Genomic DNA, 23,369 nt, shown 5'->3' with positions numbered 1-23,369 from the left:
GGGAGTGTGTGTGTCCCTGCCCTCTGGCCTCTCTCCCCTCCCCCCTCTGAGTCCTTCACTGTTACAGAGCCAGCGATTTGATTTCGTGCTCTGCTGTTTTCCTTCACTGACTGTGTTACAGAGAGGGCGGGGCAGACACTCATAGGGAAACCGGATATCTCGCCCCCTTCACACTTCCGGCTGGAGGCTTCATAGAACGTTGGTGTTGCTTTTTATATAGAGAGATTACTGATATGGTAGAACACTAACCCCTCTGTTTACTAAACCATGCTAGCGGCTGCCATGCGACAATGCTGACACAGTCCATTCACAGCCCATTCCGCTAGTGTGGCTTAATAAACAGGGGGGTAAAACTCTTTCTCAAAAGCTGCAGATGCTCAAAAATATAAATTGAAAAAAAAAAAAAAAGAGAGATCAGCTTTCTGCATCGGCCCCAGAGTGTTATATGGACAGAATGAGGGGCTGTTAAGGTGGAGAGGTAGTTTATTTAGACGCTACCCTGTGTTATTCTGCCACTCTCAAAATGGTCATGGTTCTCTGTCCACTCCCAGGAGATAAATAGTTTTACATAAAATTTAAATTCATCAAGGCACAAGGATTCATGTTGAACATACTGTATGTCCTTCCCTATGACTGTTAATTTTCATAAAATTGCTTTTGATATAAACAGTTTTTTGCATCAAATTTATTCAGAATTGTTCAAGCAGAAGTATTTAATAAACACATTTATATACCATGCACTATAGCACTACCCAAATGCAAGTTCTCCTTTAATAAATTTAAGTCCAAGCTTAAAGCTCATTATTTTCAACAGGCATTTAGTTATTCTTTCTCTACAACTGGTTAGGGTGGTGTATATTGCAAATGGGGAAGAAGAGCGATGTATGTCTGTGCGAATGATTACTTTCCTATTAAATATGGCATTCTTCTCTGTTTTTAAAAAATATTTATTTTATTGTAATGAGCGAGAACAGAAACAATCAGCCTCATAAACAGCAAAATAGAACAGGAGGAACAAGACCAGCAGATCTGAGAAAAGCAAAAACAAGATCATTCCCTCCAGATACACTCTTTAAGGTACATCGGACACTATTCACTTCTGCCTCCTGCCATTGAACATTTTATTAATATGTAAGTAAACAAAACAAGCATTCCCCATTTCCATATACACAATCCACCCATAGACACACCCACCACCCCATACAAATAGGCACTTACTCATGTCCCGATCACACCCCAATCAAGCCTTCTTTTGTCTTTTTTTTAAGTAATATATTACTTTGTTGTAAACCCCTGTAACGTAGAGGGGCATAATCGAATGGTGCTGGACAAATAGATGGCCAGCCATCTATTTGGCTGGGGCTGCAAAGAGCAGTCCCGAACCGTATTATCAAAAAAGATGGCCGGCCATCTTTCATTTCGATAATACGGTTGGGGCCGGCCAAATGTCAGAGATGGCCGGCATCGGTTTTCGCAGATAATGGAAACCGAGGTCGGCGATCTCAACCCTGGCCAAATCCAAGGCATTTGGTCATGGGAGGAGCCAGCATTTGTAGTGCACTGGTCCCTCTCACATGCCAGGACACCAACCGGGCACTCTAGGGGGCACTGCTACCAGATGCATACCTCCCTTTGGGGTGCTGAGCCCCCCAAATCCCCCCCAAAACCCACTCCCCACAATTGTACACTATTACCATAGCCCTTATGGGTGAAGGGGGGCACCTGCATGTGGGTAAAGTGGGTTTTGGGGGGGGTTGGAGGGCTCCCATTTACCACCACAAGTGTAATAGGTAGGGGGGGGGATAGGCCTGGGTCCACCTGCCTGAAGTGCACTGTACCCAGTAAAAACTGCTCCAGGAACCTGCATACTACTGTCAGGGAGCTGGGTATGACATGAGGCTGGCAAAAAAGTTTTTTGTTTTTTTTGGGTGGGAAGGGGGTTGGTGACCACTGGGGGAGTAAGGGGAGGTCATCCCTGATTCCCTCCAGTAGTCATTTGGTTAGTTGGGGCACCTTTTTGAAGCTTGGACCTGAAAAAAAAGGGACGAAGTGAAGCCGGCGAAATGCTCGTCAAGGCCGGCTTTCTTTTTTCCATTTCGGGCAAAGCTGGCCATCTTGTACCACGCCCCCATCCCACCTTCGCTACCCTACCGACACGCCCTCTTGAAGTTTGGCCGGCTCCACGACGGAAAGGTGTTGGCACCGGCCAAAATCGGCTTTCGATTATACCGATTTGGCCGGGTTCAGGAGATCGCCGGCCATCTCCCGATTTGTGTCGGAAGATGGCCGGCGATCTCCTTCGAAAATGAGCTGGATAGTAACATAGTAGATGATGGCAGACAAAGACCTGTATGGTCCATCCAGTGTGCCCAACAAGATAAACTCATATGTGCTACTTTATGTGTATACCTGACCTTGATTTGTATCTGCCATTTTCAGGGCACAGACTGTAGAAGTCTGCCCAGCACTAGCCCCAACTCCCAACCACTAGCCCCGCCTCTCACCACTGGCTCTGCCACCCAATCTCCGCTAAGCTTCTGAGGATCCATTCCTTCTGAACAGGATTCCTTTATGTTTATCCCACACATTTTTGAATTCTGTTACTGTTTTCATCTCCAGCACCTCCCGCGGGAGGGCATTCCAAGTATCCACCACTCTCTCCGTGAAAAAATACTTCCTGACATTTTTCTTGAGTCTGCCCCCCTTCAATCGCATTTCATGTCCTCTAATTCTACCGTCTTCCCATCTCCGGAAAAGGTTCATTTGCGGATTAATACCTTTCAAATATTTGAACGTCTGTATCATATCACCTGTTTCTAGAATACATTTGGTTCCATTACAGAATTGTTTGTCTAGGGCAGTGGTCGGCAAACAGCGACTCACAAGACACATGCAGCTCTTTGGCCCCTTGAGTGTGGCTCTTCCACAAAATACCACGTGCGGGCGCGCACGTACAGTGCGATTGAAACTTTGTGGCCCATGCACAGAAGTCGGTTTTCGGCCTGGGCGAGTCTATTTTGAAGAAGTGGCGTTAGACGGGGGTGTAGATGAAATTGCCATTCTCTCTCGGGACTCAGACCACATGCACTCGCTGCCACCCGCACCACTTTTGCTGCTTGTGACAATGTCTTTGAAAGTGGGGGGTGGATAATGCTTCAAAGTCAGGCACTTGAGATAATTTTTAACGTGCTGAAGTTCATGCAAAATGAAGCAGTGGAAGGAATATCTATTCCGTTGAAGAGTGTGGAACTGTTTCTCGTGAAGTGTGGAAAAAAGCGTGCGATCGGGCGAAAGAAGAAGAAGATAATTATGTTAATAATGAACTAACAAGGGATCATTTGGAAATCGATTTAATAATAACCCTGAGTTCTGAGTCAGAAATAAGTGAAACAGACGATGATAGTGACAAAGAAATATAAGCTTGTGTAATATAACAAATAAAAATACTTGTAGATATGACTGGTTTTCTTATTTCTATTTTTACATACTTAGTTGTTGTATATGTGTCTTTATCTTTAGGCGAGTGCTCTGAGAAAACATTTCCAGAAAGATAAAATGTCAAAGCGTATCGTCAAGTCTTATCTTTGCATCGTGTTCTACAATGTATTACTTCCGGGCGCGTGTCCCCGCAGGAAAGACTAGAATTGTAGTTAAAATCCGTATCCCTGCGGTTGGCAATTCCACCTGCCTCTGTCTGAAGTGCTTTGCCTCCCCTCCAAGGTTCCCCCACCAGCGGCACTTTCCCCTCCACTCGCTGCCGTTTTGTGCATTTAGGGGCCACGAAGTTTCAATCGGCCTGTACGCGCGGGGGAGGTGCGCGCGATTCATGCACGAGTTGAGTGAGCCAGTCAGTCAGCAATCTCATTGTGCAGTGGTTAGTGCTAGTCACATCCGTAAATCATGCACGGGTGACAAAAGTAGCTACTCGAAGCATAAAGTTACCTGTATTTTTTCAACCAGCTGCAAATCCTACAGGTATTTTTGTCATCAATTTAAGAATTGTAATTATTTTGTGTTGGTGGCTTTATTATTATAAAATGAAACATTTTTTAGGTGCCCTGTTTGACATGGTTACAAAGAAGAAGCATAGAAAAACGGAAGACAAAAACCATGAATTTAAAGTTGAATGGACCGAGACTTCGCGTTTATTCAAAACTTAAATGGCCTTCCGACCTGTCTTATTTGTCAGGAAAAATTGGCACATAACAAGAAATCAAATTTGGAGAGACACTTTACAACTTAACATGTGTCATTTAGTAATAAATATCCTGTTGGTGATGCAAGGAAGAAAGCAATTGAGGAACTTCAGAAGAGTCAAGAAAAATCAAGTTCTGTATTTAATTACTGGATGCAATCTTCCAACAATGTTAATATTGCAAGTTTTGTGGTTAGTCAAGAGATTGCTAAGAGAGGAAAACCATATACAGACGGCGAATACATAAAAAGTTGTTTTATAAATGCATCCGAAGAGCTATTTCGGGATTTTAAGAACAAAGCAGATATTCTAAAAAAAATTAAAGAGTTACTATTGTCTGCTAAAACAGTGAAAGATAGAACAGTCAAAATGTCTTCGAATATAACCAACCAGCAAGTCGAAGATCTTAAATTGGTTTCAGCTTTATTAATAGCAGTTGACGAGTCTTGTGGCATAAATGATACAGCGCAAGTTTCACTTTTTGTACGATTTATTTCATCTACAGGTCCTAAAGAAGAACTTTTAGGATTATTGCCACTCAAAGGTCAAACACGTGGAGAGGATATAGCAAATGCTGTAATTGAGTGCATTGAAAAACATCATATTCCACTCAATAAAATCGTCTCAATTTCAACAGACGGGGCAAAAAGTATGACCGGCATAAGAAATGGGTTTGTTGCTATTTTGAAAGAAAAAATTAATCACGGTCTGTAGTTTCTTTATAAGTTGTTCTTTGCATCCTGCATAGATGCCGTTGCAGTAGTCAATGTGGCTTAGTACCATTGATTGTACCAGGTTGCGAAATGTTTCTCGCGAAAAGAATGGTTTCAGACATTTTAGTTTCCACATTGAATGGAACATTTTCTTTGTTGTAGTTTTCACTTAGTACTCTAGGGTGAGGTTTCGGTCGATTGTCACGCCGAGGATTTTCAGGCTATCTGAGATGGGGAGGGTGTGATCTGGGGTGATTATATTTATGGGTTTGTTCACGTTGTATTGGGATGAGAGGATGAGACAGTGTGTTTTTCTGTATTGAGTTTTAATTGAAATGCGCTTGCCCATGAGTCCATGATGTTCAAACTTAGATTTATTTAATTGGTGATTTCTGTCGGATCATGTGTGTAAGGAATGTATATTGTGACATCGTCGGCATAGATGAAAGAGTTGAGGCCCTGGTTGGCTAAGGATGTGGCTAGTGGCGTCATCATTAAGTTGAAGAGGATTGGTGATAATGGAGATCCTTGAGGTACTCCGCAGTCTGGTTTCCATGGTGAACATATATCTGTGTTTGATTTCACTTGATAGGTTCTGGTGGTTAGGAAACCTTTGATCCAATTTATTATGTTTCCGCTGATCCCGAAGTAATTGAGAAGTCGAATCAATATATTGTGGTCCACCATGTCGAATGCACTAGACATGTCGAATTGGAGGAGGAGTATGCTTTTTCCTGTTGATATTTCCTACTTGAATTTGGCTAGGAGAGTAATTAATACTGTTTTAGTGCTGTGGTGGGGGCGAAATCCTGATTGCGACTCATGTAGTATTGAGAATTTATTTATATAATCAGAGAGTTGTTTGGTTACCATACTTTCCATCAGTTTAACTACCAATGGGATAGATACTACTACTACTTAACATTTATAAAGCGCTACCAGGGTTACGCAGCGCTGTACAATTTAACACAGAGGACAGTCCCTGCTCGAAAGAACTTACAATCTAAAGGACAAAAAAGTGCAGTCAATCAAATTGGGGCAGTCTAGATTTCCTGAATAGATGAATAATGGTTAGGTGTCAAAAGCGACATTGAAGAGGTGGGCTTTGAGCAAGGATTTGAAGATGGGCAGGGAGGGGGCTTGGCGTATGGGCTCAGGGAGTTTATTCCAAGCATAGGGTGAGGCGAGGCAGAAAGGGCGGAGCCTGGAGTTGGCGGTGGTGGAGAAGGGTACAGAGAGGAGGGATTTGTCCTGTGAGCGGAGGTTACGGGTAGGAGCGTAAGGGGAAATGAGGGTAGAGAGGTAAGGAGGGGCTGCAGATTGAGTGCATTTGTAGCTTAATAAGAGAAGCTTGAATTGTATGCGGTACCTGATCGGAAGCCAGTGAAGTGACTTGAGGAGAGGGGTGATATGAGCATATCGGTCTAGGCAGAAGATAAGACGCGCAGCAAAGTTCTGAATGGATTGAAGGGGGGATAGATGGTTAAGTGAGAGGCCAGTGAGGAGTAGGTTGCAGTAGTCAAGGCGAGAGGTAATGAGAGAGTGGATGAGGGTACGGGTGGTGTGCTCAGATAGGAAAGGGCGAATTTTGCTGATGTTATAGAGAAAGAAGCGACAGGTCTTGGCTGTCTGCTGGATATGCACAGAGAAGGAGAGGGAGGAGTTGAAGATGACTCTGAGGTTGTGGGCAGATGAGACGGGGAGGATGAGGGTGTTATCAACTGAAATAGAGAGTGGAGGGAGAGGAAAAGTGGGTTTGGGTGGAAAGACAATGAGTTCGGTCTTGGCCATGTTCAGTTTCAGGTGGCGGTTGGACATCTATGCAGCAATGTCGGATAAGCAGGCCGATACTTTGGCCTGGGTTTCCGCAGTGATGTCAGGTATGGAGAGATAAAGCTGGCTGTCATCAGCGTAAAGATGATATTGGAAACCATGAGATGAGATCAGCGAGCCCAGGGAAGAGGTGTAGATTGAGAAAAGAAGGGGTCCAAGGACAGATCCCTGAGGAACACCAACAGAGAGCGGGATGGGGGTACAGGAAGATCCATGAGAATGTACTCTGAAGGTACGGTGGGAGAGATAAGAGGAGAACCAGGAGAGGACAGAGCCCTGGAACCCAAATGAGGATAGTGCAGCAAGAAGAAAATTATGATTGACAGTGTCCATAGGAGCCAACTTTTCAAAATGATTGGGGGGTGCTGATTTTTTTTGTTTTTTTTACAGGCAGTGTGTCTCTCCCCCCCCTCCCATCTTAAAATTCTGTCTACTGCAGTCTTCACCTGAGCAGTGGCAGCGCCACTCATAGGCTGCCTGCAACCTGCACCAGGACTTCTTCCCTGAACAGTCCCACCCCTCAGTCCCCCTGTACTCTGCAAATATAAAGAGATGCAAATTTCAAAAACTGACATATTTCAATCACTATACTATAGGTTAACAAATAAAACAAAAAATGGAAAATATGATATCATTTTTGTGGACTAAATACATTTTCAATTAGCTTTCAAAGGCCAAAACCTTTTTCCTCAGGTCAGGACAGTATACTGCTGTTATGGTATTCTGTTCTGACACAAGAAAGGAGGGTTTGGTCTCCAAACATTAGTCAAAAATGTATTAAAATTAGTCCAGTAAAGATATCACCTTACTTCCATTTTCTGTATTTATTAACACAGCTACCACACTACTTTATCCTAAACTAAAAATAAAATTCATTTTTTCCTACCTTTGTGGTCTGGCCGTTTACTGTTTCTAATTGTGTTGGTCCCAGTCTCTTGTTTCTTCTTTCCTCGATCTTTAACTTTCCCCACTTTCCATCCAGCGTCTACCCCCTCTCTCCCCCCCCTTTCCTTCCAGCATCTGCCCCCTCTCTTCCCCCTTTCCATCCAACATCTGCCCCCTCTCTTGCTCCTTTCCATCCAGCGTCTGCCCCCTCTCTTCCCTCTTTCCATCCAGCGTCTATTTTCTCTATGTGTAGTTTTTCTCCTCTTTTCCCTTTCCCTCATCTCTGTCAGTATGCATCTCCTTCCTCTTTCTTCACTCCCCTCCATCCATATGCAACTCCTTCCTCTCTCTTCCCTCTCCTCCATCCATGTCCACCATTTTCCTCTCTCTCTGCCCCTACATCCATGTTCATCTCACTTCTTCTCTTCCCTCCCCCTCCCCCTCCATCCATGTCCAGCATTTCTCCTCTCTCCCCGCCATCCATGTGCATTTCCTCCTGTCCTCCTTTCCCTCCATCCATGTCCAGCATTTCTCCTCTCCCCTCCATGTGCATCTACTTCCTGTCTTTCCTCTACTCCACGTCCAGCATTTCTCCTCTCTCCCCTCCCCTCCGTCCATGTGCATCTCCTTCCTGTCTTTCCTCTCCTCCATGTACAGCATTTCTCCTGCCCTCCCCTGCATCCATGTACATTAACTCTCCTCTCTCCCCTGCCCTCTCCCCCATCCATATCCAGTAATTCTCCTCTCTCCCCTGCCTTCCCATCCGTACTACTACTACTTATCATTTCCATAGCGCTACTAGATGTACGCAGCGCTGTACACTTTAACATGAAGAGACAATCCCTGCTCGACAGAGGTTACAAGTCACACTTTGACTTAGCCAGCTTTACTTTCTAGTGTGCTGTGACAATTTCCAGAACTTGTCAATATCAATTAGGAGACAAAATAACTTGCCAGAATTAGAAGTCAGGATTACACTCCAAGGCCCAGATGCATCAACCATACGTAAAAAAATCTAAAACATTAAAGAAGTTACCGAATGTAAAAAAACGAAGAATGCACGAAGGATAGGGAATGCAAATGAGCTGTTCGTTGCAGCTCACTTGCATTCACTAACCCTTCGGTAAAAACGTCCGTAATCGGCCCGTAAGGCTTGCGCAGAGCAGCCAAGCGTTATGCTGGCTGCTCTGCGCATGTCCCAAAACGTCAAAACAAAAACAAAACAAAAAACCCCAAAACACGTGTGTTTCGGGAGGGGGCAAAGGCGCTCATCAGGAGCGTCCTTTATGAGCGTCCTTGCCCCCCCCCCCACCTCCCAAGATCGCCACTGCTCCCCGCTGCTCCCCGCTTGCCAAAAATCCAAAGTTTAAGCTGCCCCGGCTCGCCCCTCCCTTCCTCTCTTCTCTTTCTTCCCAGTTCCGCCTCCCGCTATTCTCCGCCCCGTGCCCCGCCCCCGCCCCCCTCCCTGAAGTCGTTGCCACCGTTCCCCCCCTCCACCGGTGCCCCCTCCTTGTTACCGGGCTGTGCAGCACCTCTCACTTCTGTGTGAGGGCGCTGCACGGGGAAGAACAGCTGATCGTCTCCTCTGCAGTCTCCGACGTCCCTCCTCCCTCCTGGGCCCGAGGATGGAGTAGTGACCTTTGGATTTTGCAAGGAACGGGTCATTACAGACTTTAGTGAGTGCCGTTTCTGTCGAGTGTAGAGGGCGAAAACCGGATTGCACCGGATCGAGGATGGCATGAGAGGAGAGAAAATCAAGGCAGCGGCTGTGAACTGCGCATTCAAGTATCTTGGAGAGGAAGGGTAGGAGGGAGATGGGGCGGTAGTTGGAAGGAGAGGTAGAGTCTAGTGATGGTTTTTTCAGGAGTAGATGCTATCTATCTATCTATATATCTATATATATCTATATCTATATATATCTATAGATCTATATATCTATATAAATATATATATACACACACACACACAATCATTTAGTACTTTTTCAGTGTCTACTTGGCACTTATTGGCTTGTATTCATGAAATGAAGCATCTTTCTCAATGTCTAGCAATAGTCTGCAAGCATTAATGGGCTCCATTTGCCCTGACAGCATTTCTCTATTCCTGCAAAGTCATGGTGAAATTGCTCACCATGCTCATCGCTCACTTCTCCACCATTGGGTGGAAAAAAATCTAGATGAGAGTATAAAAAATGTATTTTAGTGACATACTGCAGCCAAGGCTTTTGTATGCCTTAAGGAGGTTTTCTACCAACTGCTTGTAGTTATTTATTTATTTAAACAAATTTATAACCCACTCATCCAGACATCTGGGCAGAGTACAATAAAACATACATAAAATCATTACACAATACATCCCCCATCCCCAACTGAAATCCAAATTCTTCAAGAATACGCCTTACAAAACAAAAAAAGTCTTTAACTGTTTTTATATAAAGGGAAAGGGAAACGGGACTTGATATACTGCCTTTCTGAGGTTTTTGCAACTATATTGAAAGCGTTTTACATATATTCAGGTACTTATTTTGTACCAGGGGCAATGGAGGGTTAAGTGACTTTCCCAGGGTCATAAGGAGCTGCAGTGGGAATTGAACTCAGTTCCCTAGGATCAAAGTCCACTGCACTAATCATTAGGCTACTCCTCCACTCCAAAGATAACAATGGGGCTTGGCACAATGCAACGGATCGTCTAGAGCTTCTACATAGTAACATAGTAAATGATGGCAGAAAAAGACCTGCATGGTCCATCCAGTCTGCCCAACAAGACAAACTCATATGTGCTACTTTTTGTGTATACCCTACTTTGATTTGTACCTGTTCTCTTCAGGGCACAGGCCGTATGTCTGTCCAGCACTATCCCCGCCTCCCAACCACCAGCCCCGCCTCCCACCACTGGCTCTGGCACAGACCGTATAAGTCTGCCCAGCACTATCCTCACCTCTCACCACCGGCTGGCTCTGCCACCCAATCTCAGCTAAGCTCCTTAGGATCCATTCCTTCTGAATAGGATTCCTTTATGTTTATCCCACGCGTGTTTGAATTCTGTTACCGTTTTCATTTCCACCACCTCCCGCAGGAGGTCATTCCAAGCATCCACTACTCTCTCCGTGAAAAAATACTTCCTGACATTTTTCTTGAATCTGCCCCCCTTCAATCTCATTTCATGTCCTCTTGTTCTACCGCCTTCGCACCTCCGGAAAAGGTTCGTTTGCGGATTAATACTTTTCAAATATTTGAACGTCTGTATCATATCACCCCTGTTTCTCCTTTCTTCCAGAGTATACATGTTCAGGTCATCAAGTCTCTCCTCATACGTCTTGTAACGCAAATCCCTTACCATTCTCGTAGCTTTTCTTTGCACCGCTTCAATTCTTTTTACATCCTTCGCAAGGTACGGCCTCCAAAACTGAACACAATACTCTAGGTGGTGCCTCACCAACGACTTATACAGGGGCATCAACACCTCCTTTCTTCTGCTGGTCACACCTCTCTCTATACAGCCTAACAACCTTCTAGCTACGGCCACCGCCTTGTCACACTGTTTTGTCGCCTTCAGATCCTCAGATACTACCACCCCAAGATTCCTCTCCTCGTCCGTACCTATCAGATTCTCCCCGCCTAACACATACATCTCCCGAGGGTTTCTATTCCCTAAGTGCATCACTTTGCATTTCTTCGCATTGAATTTTAATTGCCAAACCTTAGACCATTCTTCTAGCTTCCTCAGATCCTTTTTCATGTTTTCCACTCCCTCCCGGGTGTCCATTCTGTTGCAGATCTTAGTATCATCCGCAAATAGGCAAACTTTACCTTCTAACCAGGGGCGTATCTGGACTCGGGCGGTAGGGGGGGCCAGAGCCAGAGGGAGGGGGCACATTTTAGCCCCCCCCGGCGCCACCGATCCCCCCCCCGCCATTTCCGGACCCCCTTCTCGCCACAAGACACCCTCCCCCGCTGCTGTCACTTACCTTTGCTGGCGGGGGACCCCAACCCCCCGCCAGCCGAGGTCCTCTCTTCCATGCAGGCTGCGCCGCTGCAAGTTTCAACGCTTCCTGTTCTTCTGAGTCTGACGTCCTGCACGTACAACGCGCAGGACGTCAGACTGAATTCCAAATTCTGAGTCTGACGTCCTGCACGTTGTACGTGCAGGACGTCAGACTCAGAAGAACAGGAAGCGTTGAAACTTGCATCCTGCACGGAAGAGAGGACTTCGGCTGGCGGGGGCTTGGGGTCCCCCGCCAGCAAAGATCGGCGACGGGTTGGTGGCGGGCAGGAGGGGGAGGTGGAGAGGGTCTGTGGTAGGGGGGTCCAGGGCGAAATCTGCGGGGGCCCAGGCCCCTGTGGCCCCACGCAGATACGCCCCTGCTTCTAACCCTTCGGCAATGTCACTCACAAATATATTGAACAGAATCGGTCCCAGCACCGATCCCTGAGGCACACCACTACTCACCTTTCCCTCCTCCGAGCGAATTCCATTCACCACCACCCTCTGGCTTCTGTCCGTCAACCAGTTCCTAATCCAGTTCACCACTTCGGGTCCTATCTTCAGCCCATCCAGTTTATTTAAGAGCCTCCTGTGGGGAACCGTGTCAAAAGCTTTGCTGAAATCTAAGTAGATTACGTCCATAGCTCGTCCCTGATTCAATTCTCCTGTCACCCAATCAAAGAACTCAATGAGATTCGTTTGGCACGATTTCCCTTTGGTAAAACCATGTTGTCTCGGATCTTGCAACTTATTGGCTTCCAGGAAATTCACTATCCTTTCCTTCAGCATCGCTTCCATTATTTTTCCAATAATCGAAGTGAGGCTTACCGGCCTGTAGTTTCCAGCTTCTTCCCTATCACCACTCTTGTGAAGAGGGACCACCTCCGCCGTTCTCTAATCCTTCGGAACCTCTCCCGTCTGCAAGGATATGTTAAACAAATCTTTAAGAGGACCCGCCAGAACCTCTCTGAGCTCCCTCAATATCCTGGGGTGGATCCCATCCGGTCCCATGGCTTTATCCACCTTTAGCTTTTCAAGCTGTTCATACACACTCTCTTCCGTGAACAGTGCTCTATCCACTTCAATCTCATTTATACTTTTTGCAGTCCATCGCGGTCCTTCTCCAGGATTTTCTTCTGTGAAAACAGAACAAAAGTATCTATTTAGCAAATTTGCTTTTTCTTCATCATTATCCACATAGCGGTTCGCAGTATCTTTTAGTCTCACAATTCCCTTTTTAGTCATTCTCCTTTCACTTACTGTATATACCTGAAGAAATTTTTGTCACCCCTCCTTACATTTCTAGCCATTTGTTCTTCCACTTGCGCTTTCGCCAGACGTATCTCTCTCTTGGCTTCTTTCAGTTTCATCCTGTATTCCTCCTCGTGTTCCTTTTCTTTAGTTTTTGTGTATTTCTGGAACGCCAACTCTTTAGCCTTTATTTTCTCATCCACTTGCTTGGAGAACCATATCAGTTTCCTTTTTCTCTTGCTTTTATTTACTTTCCTTACATAAAGGTTCGTGGCCTTATTTATAGCTTCTTTCAGCCTGGACCACTGTCCTTCCACTTCTCGTATTTCCTCCCAGCCCATCATCTCCTTCCTCAGGTATTCCCCCATTTTACTAAAGTCAGCACGCTTGAAATCCAGAACTTTGAGTTTTGAGTGGCCGCTCTCCACTTTAGCTGTAATATCAAACCAAACCGTTTGATGGTCACTGCTGCCCAGGTGGGCACCCACTCGGATATTTGACACGCTATCCCCATTTGTGAGCACCAGATCCAGCGTCGCTCCCTCCCTCGTGGGTTCCGTCACCATTTGTCTGAGCAAACCACTTTGTAAAGCATCCACGATCTCTCTACTTCTTTCCGATTCCGCAGACGGAACCTTCCAATCTACATCCGGCAGATTGAAATCTCCCAGCAACAGCACCTCTCTCGTTTCCCAACTTTTGAATATCTGCGATCAGGTCTTTATCTAGTTCCTCCAATTGTTTTGGAGGTCTGTAGACAACACCCACGTGTATAGGGGTTCTATCCTCTCTTTTTAAGCTTCTAGCAGCTAGTTGCAGCACTGCCCTCTGCTTCAATTCCAGCTACCAGTTCCACTGCATCTTCGGTTTCAGCTTCAGAATGTCTTCAGTTCCAGCTTCCAGCTTCAGTATTCCATCCTCCAGTTCCAATACATATTCAGTTCCAGCTTCAGTAAGTCTTCAGTTCCCGCTTTCAGCTTCCAGATCCAGTACATCTTCATTTCCAGATTCAGTAGTCCAGTCATTATCTTCCAGCTCCAGTATGTCTTTAGTTCCAGCTTCCAGTTTCTAGCTTCAGTATTCCAGCCTCCAGCTTCAGTTCATCTTCAGTTCCAGCTCCAGTACGTCTTCAGTTCCAGTTTCCAGCTTCCATATTCCAATCTCCACCTTCCAGCTCCAGTACATCTTCAGTTCCAGCTTCCAACTCCAGTATATCTTCAGTTCCAGCTTTCAGCTCCAGTATATCTTCAGTTCCAGCTTCCAGTTTCCAGCTTCAGTATTCCAGCTTCCAGCTCCAGTATGTCTTTAGCTCCAGCTTCCAGTTTCCAGCCTCCGGCTTCCAGCTCCAGTACATCTTCAGTTCCAGCTTCCAGCTCCAGTAAGTCTTCAGTTGCAGCTTTAATACGTCTTCAGTTTCAGCTTCAGTATTCCAGCCTGTAGCTTCCAGCTCCAGTACATCTTCAGTTCCATCTTCAGTCCCAGCTTCCAGCTCCAGTACATCTTCAGTTCCAGCTTCCAGTTTCAGTATGGCTTTAGTTCCAGCTCCCTCCAGCTTCAGTACATTTCCAGTTCCAGCTCCAACCAGCCTCCAGCTTCAGCAGGTCCTTCAATTCCAGCTTCCTTCCACCTCCAATGCCTGTATGCCTTCCAGACTCTAGTTTGGCTCCCTCTTGTCTCCAGCTTCAGTACTCCATCCAGCCTTCAGCTCATACTCCCTTCAGTCTATAGTCCCTACACCTCTTCCAGTCTTCTGTCCAATCCCTCTTAGCCAGGGCTCAACTCGCCTGTGGGTTGGGTGGGTGGCATAAATCCGACGGCAGCTCAAGGACTCACCAACCCTGTGGCAAGACTCATAAGGGCTATTGTAGTGGTATACAGTAGGTTTTTGGTGGGTTTTGGAGGACTCATCATATAATATAATGGGGTAACTCTAAGATGTATATCTGGGACCTTTTATTTTCAATGCATTTTGCTGGTTTAATTAATTTTCTTTGGTATTTATTTAAATGTGTCTGCGCTTTGCATTAATGTGTATATAATGTTATATTACAGTAACATTTATTATAGGAGTAACTGTAATAGCGTGCCAGTTTAGCTTACTGTTTTAATGGTGTGTCTTGATATTTATTTAAGGGTCTTCTGCTGATTAGCCCTTTGGGGGGTCCTTTTACTAAGGTGTGCTGAAAAAATGGCCTGTGCTGGTGTAGACGCAGTTATTGGACGTGCTCATAGGTCCATTTTTCAGCGCACCTGCAAAAAGGGCCCTTTTTATTTTGCAGAACATGGACATGTGGCGAAATGAAAATTGGCATGCGTCCATTTTGAGTCTGAGACCTTACTGCCACCCATTGACTTAGTGATAAGGTCTCACACATTAACTGGACGGTAATTGTCAGTGTGTGTACAATGCCGATTACCACCCGGTTAGCGCTACGCGCCAGAAGCAGGTGCACATAAAAAATGAAATCACAGCCCGGGCCACACTGTAGTTCAAAATTGACACACGTAGGTGCACGTACGCGCCTACAAGGCTTAGTAAAAGGGCCCCTGGATGTAAACTTACATCACTCTTTTCTGCAGAAATATCTGCTACCAGTTTAAACCACCTGTTACCTGAGCCACACTAGTGGCTGCTGTGCGCTAATGCCAACACAGCCCATTCATTTTGAATGGGCTGTCAGAATTGTTGTGAGGCTTACATAAGTTCATAAGTATTGCCATACTGGGACAGACCATCAAGTCCAACATCCTGTTTCCAACAGTGGCCAATCCAGATCACAAATACCTGGCAAGATCCCAAAAACCTACAAAACATTTTATGATGCTTATCCCAGAAATAAGCAATGGATTTTCCCTGTCCATTTTAATAATGGTCTATGGACTTTTCTTTAGGAAACCATCCAAACCTTTTATAAACCCCGCTAAGCTAAACGCCTTTACCACATTCTCTGGCAATGAATTCCAGAGTTTAATTATACGTTGAGTGAAGAAACAATTTCTCCAATTCATTTTAAATTTACTACATTATAGCTTCATAGCATGCCCCCTAGTCCTAGTATTTTTGGAAAGAGTAAACAGACGCTTCATCTACCCGTTCCACTCCACTCATTATTTTATAGACCTCTATCATATCTCCCCTCAGCCATCTTTTCTCCAAGCTGAAGAGCCCTAGTCATCCCATCTTCTTTATCATTTTCTTTACCCTTCTCTGCACCTTTTCTAATTCCACTATATCTTTTTTGAGATGCGGTGACCAGAACTAAACACAATATTCATAGTAACATAGTAACATAGTAGATGACGGCAGAAAAAGACCTGCATGGTCCATCCAGTCTGCCCAAGACAAACTCATATGTGTATACCTTACCTTGAATTGAATTTGTACCTGTCCTTTTCAGGGCACAGACCATATAAGTCTGCCCAGCAGTATTTCCTGCCTCCCAACCACCAGTCCCGCCTCCCAGCACCGGCTCTGGTACAGACCGTATAAGTCTGCCCTCCCCTATCCTCGCTTCCCAACCACCACCCCCTCTTTCCCCCACCTGCTCCGCCACCCAATTTCAGCTATTCGAGGTGCGGTTGCACCATGGAGCGATACAAAGGCATTATAACATCCTCATTTTTGTTTTCCATTCCTTTCCTAATAATACCTAACATTCTATTTGCTTTCTTAGCCGACGCAGCACACTGAGCAGAAGTATCATCAACGACAACACCTAGATCCCTTTCTTGGTCAGTGACTTCTAACGTGCAACCTTGCATTACGTAGCTATAATTCGGGTTCCTCTTTCCCACATGCATCACTTTCCACTTGCTCACATTAAACATCATCTGCCATTTAGATGCCCAGTCTCCCAGTCTCATAAGGTAATTTTTCACAATCCTCTTGCAATTTAACAACTTTGAATAACTTTGTGTTGTCAGCAAATTTAATTACCTCACTAGTTACTCCCATCTCCACATCATTTATAAATATGTAAAACGCAGCGGTACCAGCACAGACCCCTGGGGAACCCCACTAACTACCCTTCTCGATTGAGAATACTGACCATTTAACCCTACTCTCTGTTTTCTATCTTTTAGCCAGTTTTTAATCCACAATAGGACACTACCTCTTATCCCATGACTCTCCAATTTCCTCTGGAGTCTTTCATGAGGTACTTTGTCAAATGTTTTTTGAAAATCCAGATACACAATATCAATCGGCTCACCTTTATCCACATGTTTGTTCACCCCTTCAAAGAAATGTACTAGATTGGTGAGGCAAGATTTCCCTTCACTAAATCCATGTTGGCTTTGTGTCATTAATCCATGCTTTTGAATATGCTGTGTAATTTTGTTCTTTATAATAGTCTCAACCATTTTGCCTGGCACTGACGTCAGGCTTACCAGTCTATAATTTCCCGAATCTCCTCTGGAACCTTAAAATCCTCCAATCTTCCGGTAGCACGCTCAATTTTAAAGATAAATTACATATTACTAACAATAGTTCCACAAGTTCCTTTTTCAATTCTATCAGTACTCTTGGATGAATACCATCCAGTCCAGGAGATTTGCTACTCTTCCATTTGTCAAATTGCGCCATTACATCCTCCAGGTTTATAGAGATTTCATTTAGTTTCTCCGACTTGTCAGCTTTGAATACCATTTCTGTCACCGATATCTCTCTCAAATCTTCCTTGGTGAAGACCGAAGCAGAGAATTTATTGAATCTCTCAACTATGGCTTTGTCTTCCCAGATTGCCCCTTTTACCCCTCGGTCATCTAGTGGTCCAACCGATTCTTTTGCCGGCTTCCTGCTTTTAATATACACAATCTTTTTTTCAAAGTCCCTCTTTGCCTTCTTTATCAGCGCTTGCATTTGACTTAACATTCCTTATGCTGTTTCTTATTATTTTCAGTCAGTTCCTTTTTCCATTTTCTGAAGGATTTTCTTTTAGCTCTAATAACTTCCTTCACCTCACTTTTTAACCATGCCAGCTGTATTTGGTCTTTCGTCCTTTTTTAATACACGGAATATATTTGGCCTGGGCTTCCAGGATGGTATTTTTGAACAGCATCTATGTCTGATGTAAATTTTTGACCCTCACAGCCGCTTCTCTACGTTTTTTTTCACCGTTCTTCTCATGTTATCATAGACTCCTTTTTGAAAGTTAAATGCTAATGTATTGGATTTCCTGAGTATACTTACTACAAAACTAATATCAAATCTGATCATATTATGATCACTGTTATTAAGCTGCCCCAGCACCATTATCTCTTGCACCAAATTGTGTGCTCCACTAAGGACTAGGTCTAGAAGTTTTCCTTCTCTCGTTGGCTCCTGTACCAGCTGCTCCATAAAGCAGTCCTTGATTTCTTCAAGGAATTTTACCTGCCTAGCATGCCCTGAAGTTATATTTACCCAGTCAATATCAGGGTAATTGAAATCACCCATTATTGTGTTGCCCAGTTTATAAGCCTCCCTAATTTCCTTTAATATTTCTACATCCGTGTATTCATCCTGGCCAGGCTGACGGTAGTACACTCCTATCACTATCCTTTTCCCCTTTACATATAGAATTTCAATCCATAGGGATTTCAAGATGTTTTGTTTCCTGCAGAATTTTCAATTTATTTGATTCAAGGCCCTCCTTAACATACAATGCTACCCCGCCACCAATTCGATCTACCCTATCACTACGATATAATTTGTACCCCAGTATGACAGTGTCCCACTGGTTATCCTCCTTCCACCAGGTCTCAGAGATGCCTATTATATTTAATTTTTAATTTAGTGCAATATATTCTAAATCTCCCATCTTATTTCTTAGGCTTCTGGCACTCGCATATATAAGTACATAAGTATTTGCCATACTGGGAAAGACCAAAGGTCCATCAAGCCCAGCATCCTGTTTCCAACAGTGGCCAATCCAGATCACAAATACCTGGCAAGATCCCAAAGAGTCCAAAACATTTTATACTGCTTATCACAGAAATAGTGGATTTTCCCCAAGTCCATTTAATAACGGTCTATGGACTTTTCCTTTAGGAAGCCATCCAAACCTTTTTTAAACTCTGCTAAGTTAACCGCCTTTACCACATTCTCTGGCAACGAATTCCCGAGTTTAATTACATGTTAAGTGAAGAAAATTTTTCTCCGATTCGTTTTAAATTTACTACATTGTAGCTTCATCACATGCCCCCTAGTCCTAGTATTTTTGGAAAGCGTGAACAGACGCTTCACATCTACCCGTTCAACTCCACTCATTATTTTACAGACCTCTATCATATCTCCCCTCAGCCGCCTTTTCTCCAAGCTGAAGAGCCCTAGCCGCTTTAGCCTTTCCTCATAGGGAAGTCATCCCATCCCCTTTATCATTTTCGTCTCCCTTCTATGCACCTTTTCTAATTCTACTATATCTTTTTTGAGATACGGCGACCAGAATTGAATATAATATTCGAGGTGAGTTCGCACCATGGACCGATACAAAGGCATTATAACATCCTTATTTTTGTTTTCCATTTCTTTCCTAATAATACCTAACATTCTATTTGCTTTCTTAGCCGCAGCAGCACACTGAGCAGAAGGTTTCAACGTATCATCGACGACAACACCTAGATCCCTTTCTTGGTCCGTGACTCCTAACGTGGAGCCCTGCATGACTTAGCTATAATTCGGGTTCCTCTTTCCCACATGCATCATATAGACATTTCAAACTATGTTTGTTGTTCCTATTTACATCATGCTCGGTACTTGACAGTATTAATTTGCAATCTTTTGTCTGATTTTTATTTAAGGACTAAGCTAGGTCCTGCAGTGCCTGATAGAGGCTATCTGTTAATGCTGTGCTACAAAGTTCAAGATTTAAAATTAGGGGGAAAAGAGTATGGAGATTAGTTGATGTTTGCTTTTTTTAAATAGTTTTATTCTGCCTATCACTAACCCACTATTCCTCCTTTAAACCCCAATCTTTACGTTCCCAAAGCACAAAGCAAAAGAGTGTTCACTTACCAGAGGAATGTCCTCTTCTACCAGAACTTCTCAGAAAGAAAGTAAACAGTGGGGGGAGGGGTTAGTACATTACCAGCAGCAATATACAGAGGAGTGATTAAAAAGGTAAGTTTAAAAAATATATTAATTATAATTTCTTTGGGTCTCTGACCCTTAAAGATCTATCAGATATGTATTTATTTATTCTATCAGTTTGCATTACTTTTATCATTTTATATCTTGTTTAAGCTTGTTTTTGTACCCTATCAATTTCCTCATTTGCATTTATTCTTATAGATTCCACCACTAGTCATGTATATTTTCGTTCTGTTAGATATTATTCCTTTTTTAAAATTTAATTTACACTGTTTATATATATAGATATATTGCAGGTATCCCATGCCAAAACATGGCTCCATGTGAGTCTTTGTCCAATTTGATGCTTGAATAAAGTTTGACCTCTGTTTTTCATCTTTGGAGTCTCTTGGACTTTTTTTTAGAAGGCTAATAATTGGGCAGTTCCAGTCTCTGTCTAGTCTCCTTTTGTTGGTCTTCTCCTAAATCTTTTTCTAAGGTTTCCATTTTTCTTCTGTCTTCTTCCTTCCCTATATCTGTTTCTGACATCAGTCTTTCTCTTTTATCCATTTCCTCCATTTCTTTCTTCTGTGCCTATCTATCCACTCATTGCTAATTTACATACCTTTTATTCCATCTCCATCTTTGAGTCCTCAATCTCCTTTTCATCCCTCACCTACTAATTTTTCATCTTTCACTCTGTCTTCCACCATTAATCCATTTCTTCATTTGCCTCTCACTCCTTCCCAAGCTTTTTTAACTCCTCTGTTTTTTACTCAATCCCTGGAACCCCACTTCCAACCTGCTGAACTCAACCACCTCCCCAGTCCTCATATGCCTTTCTCTTCACCATCCCTAGCTCCTTTTCTGTCATTCATTCCTCCTCCACAACTTCCAGCCCTTTCTGTCTCTTATCCTCTAGCTAGCTTCTCATGCTCCCATTCATCTCTTCGCCAGCTCCTCTATTTCTATCTTCTGTCGACCCTCTCCCTAGCACCTCCACATCCTTCAGTTTTGCACCATCTCTCTACCCCGCTCCACTTTTATATGATTTGTCTCAATCACTCCAGCCTAACACACACCCTGGCACATATCCCCCACTCAGTTGCCTTGCCCTTACTTGGTATAATCCCTAAATCCCTGTTTTATCTCTCAGTACCTGCTCCCACCATACCCGTTTCCATGCACACGTCTCCATGCTCTTGCCTAGCCCCTCGAGTCTCCACCTGATCCCCGAGTTCTCTGTTCTACCTTCATCTCCACCTAATTTGTCTTGAAAGTCATTTTTCAGAGTGGGGGAAGCATTGTCAACACTGGGGTTCCCCTCCAGTTTGATTCCTTCTAAGCTAGGCATATGTATGAACACATTTTCATATGACATTAGGACTGCTATTATTCCTTCTCATCCTTTCCTGCTGTGTGCTACTGCTGTGGCAGGAAAGCTGCAGCGGCTCACAGCTCATCTCTATGCCTGTGTGAGAAGCTTGCCGAGTCCCCACATACTCTAATGCTAACTTTGTTATGGAATGGGTGGGGACACAACAGGCCTCCTGTGCAGGCATCGAAATGAACTCCAAGTTCAGTTGCCCCCCATTGTACTGATGACAAACAGCAGTAAAGGACACTGTATTGACTGCCACAGGGAAAACCGGGGAAGGAAAAGGTGATATCAAGGACTTGGGGGGGGGGGGGGGAGACAGGGGATGCTGGATTATAGTATGGCTTGAGTTAAAAAAACTTGTGGTGGTTGCCGGCAACGACTAGATCAGGCCTTCCTCTGGCCAGCCCTAGGGCCCTTCCCTCTGTTGCAATTTCCTTTTGCCATGTGGCAGGACATGGCAGGGGAACACCTCAAGGTGGCTAGGGGAATATCTGATTTAATCGCTGCCAGCAATCGTAACAAGTTTTTCAACTTGCAGCTCAGGGGAGAGAGGCTGGACCCAAGGGGTGAGGAGGAAGCAGATTAGAGCCACAGGAACTGGGTGGTAAGGAGTAAAAACAGTACCCAGAGAGGGAGAGACACAGCATGTGGAGAGAAGAGAGGGTGAAATTCTGCACAAAAAGTAAAAGATGGGAAGGGGGAATGATGTACATGAAGAGAAAGGATGGGAAGAGGGGAAGAAGGCTGCACATGAAGGGAAAGGATGGGAAGAGGGGAGAAATGCTGCATATTAAGGGAAGGGATGGGAAGGGAAGGGAAGGGGGAAGGCTGCATATGAAGGGAAGGGATGGGAAGAGGGGATAAACGCTGCAATGAGAAAAGAGCGTGAAATGCTCCACATGAAGGGAAAGGATGGAAAGGGGGGTTGATGAACATGAAGGAAAGGGATGGGAAGAGGGGATTGCTGCACCTGAAGGGAAGAGAGGGTGCAATGCTGCAGATGGAGGGGAAGAAAAATGGAAACTATTATAGATTTGAGAAGGATGCAGAAAAATGGAAGAAAGCTAAATGTGACAGATCAGTGCCAAATATAGACATAGAGCAGGAAATGAAGAAGTGAGGTGAGAAAAGAAATAACAAATGGACAGGAGGCCCTGGAAACAAAGTTATGAGGGAATTAGAACCAGATACTGGGAATAAAATAATTAGAAAAATAAAATCACCAGAGAACAAGGGCAGAAAAAATGATTTTATTTTCAGTATAGTGACTGAATTATGTCAATGTTGAGAATTTACACCTGTTGGATTTTGCACTGTACAGGACATACAGTCTGGTATCTCTGGTTTCAGTTTTTGTTTTGCAATTTTTTGTGGCCCTCTATTTGTATCAGGTGAGAGTCATGTTCTGCATCTGCAATACAGGTGAAGGATTCTGCTAGCACGTAGTGTCTGCAGGAACCTGCAACAGTCCAGCTTGTTTCAGCTTCCTAGTAGCAGGTATATTGATGTTCAAGGGTCCAGTGTAATATTTATAGCACTGTCTTTCTGTAGGTGGGTTAGGGCTATTATGGTTTTAGTAAGTTTCCTATATAGAAGCCTTACTAAGGTGCGATAGAGGCATATTTTCAAAGCACTTTGGGAGGCTAAGTTCCATAGGTTTCTATGGAACTTTGGGAGGCTAAGTGCTTTGAAAATGAGCTTGATAGCGTTTTTAGCGTGTGTTAAAAATTAGCATGCGCTAACGCTAGAGACACCCACAGGAATATATTGGTGTCTCTAGTGTTAGAATGTGCTAAAAACGCTAGCAAACCTACAGCGCAACTTAGTAAACAGGGCCCTAGGGTTTGCGTTTTGCAAAGTTTTGTGTTATTTTGCAAAGTATCTGGCCTGTTTGAAAATTAAAAATGCTCAGGACTAGTGATCTCTACATCTGGTAGTCACCAAACTAAAACCCATCTGCTTTAAACAGCATCTAGCAGTGGAGGAGTGTTTGCTGTTCCTGAGGTGATAATCACAATTTGCATATTTTTTTGTGTGGCAATTAGTAAGGTGGAAAGTGTCAGGGAATGTGGAGTTTAT

This window comes from Microcaecilia unicolor, chromosome 3 (assembly GCF_901765095.1).
Source record: "Microcaecilia unicolor chromosome 3, aMicUni1.1, whole genome shotgun sequence".
Classification (NCBI taxonomy): Eukaryota; Metazoa; Chordata; class Amphibia; order Gymnophiona; family Siphonopidae; genus Microcaecilia; species Microcaecilia unicolor.
The sequence above is the reverse complement of the archived record's forward strand: the minus strand, read 5'-3'. Positions refer to the sequence as shown.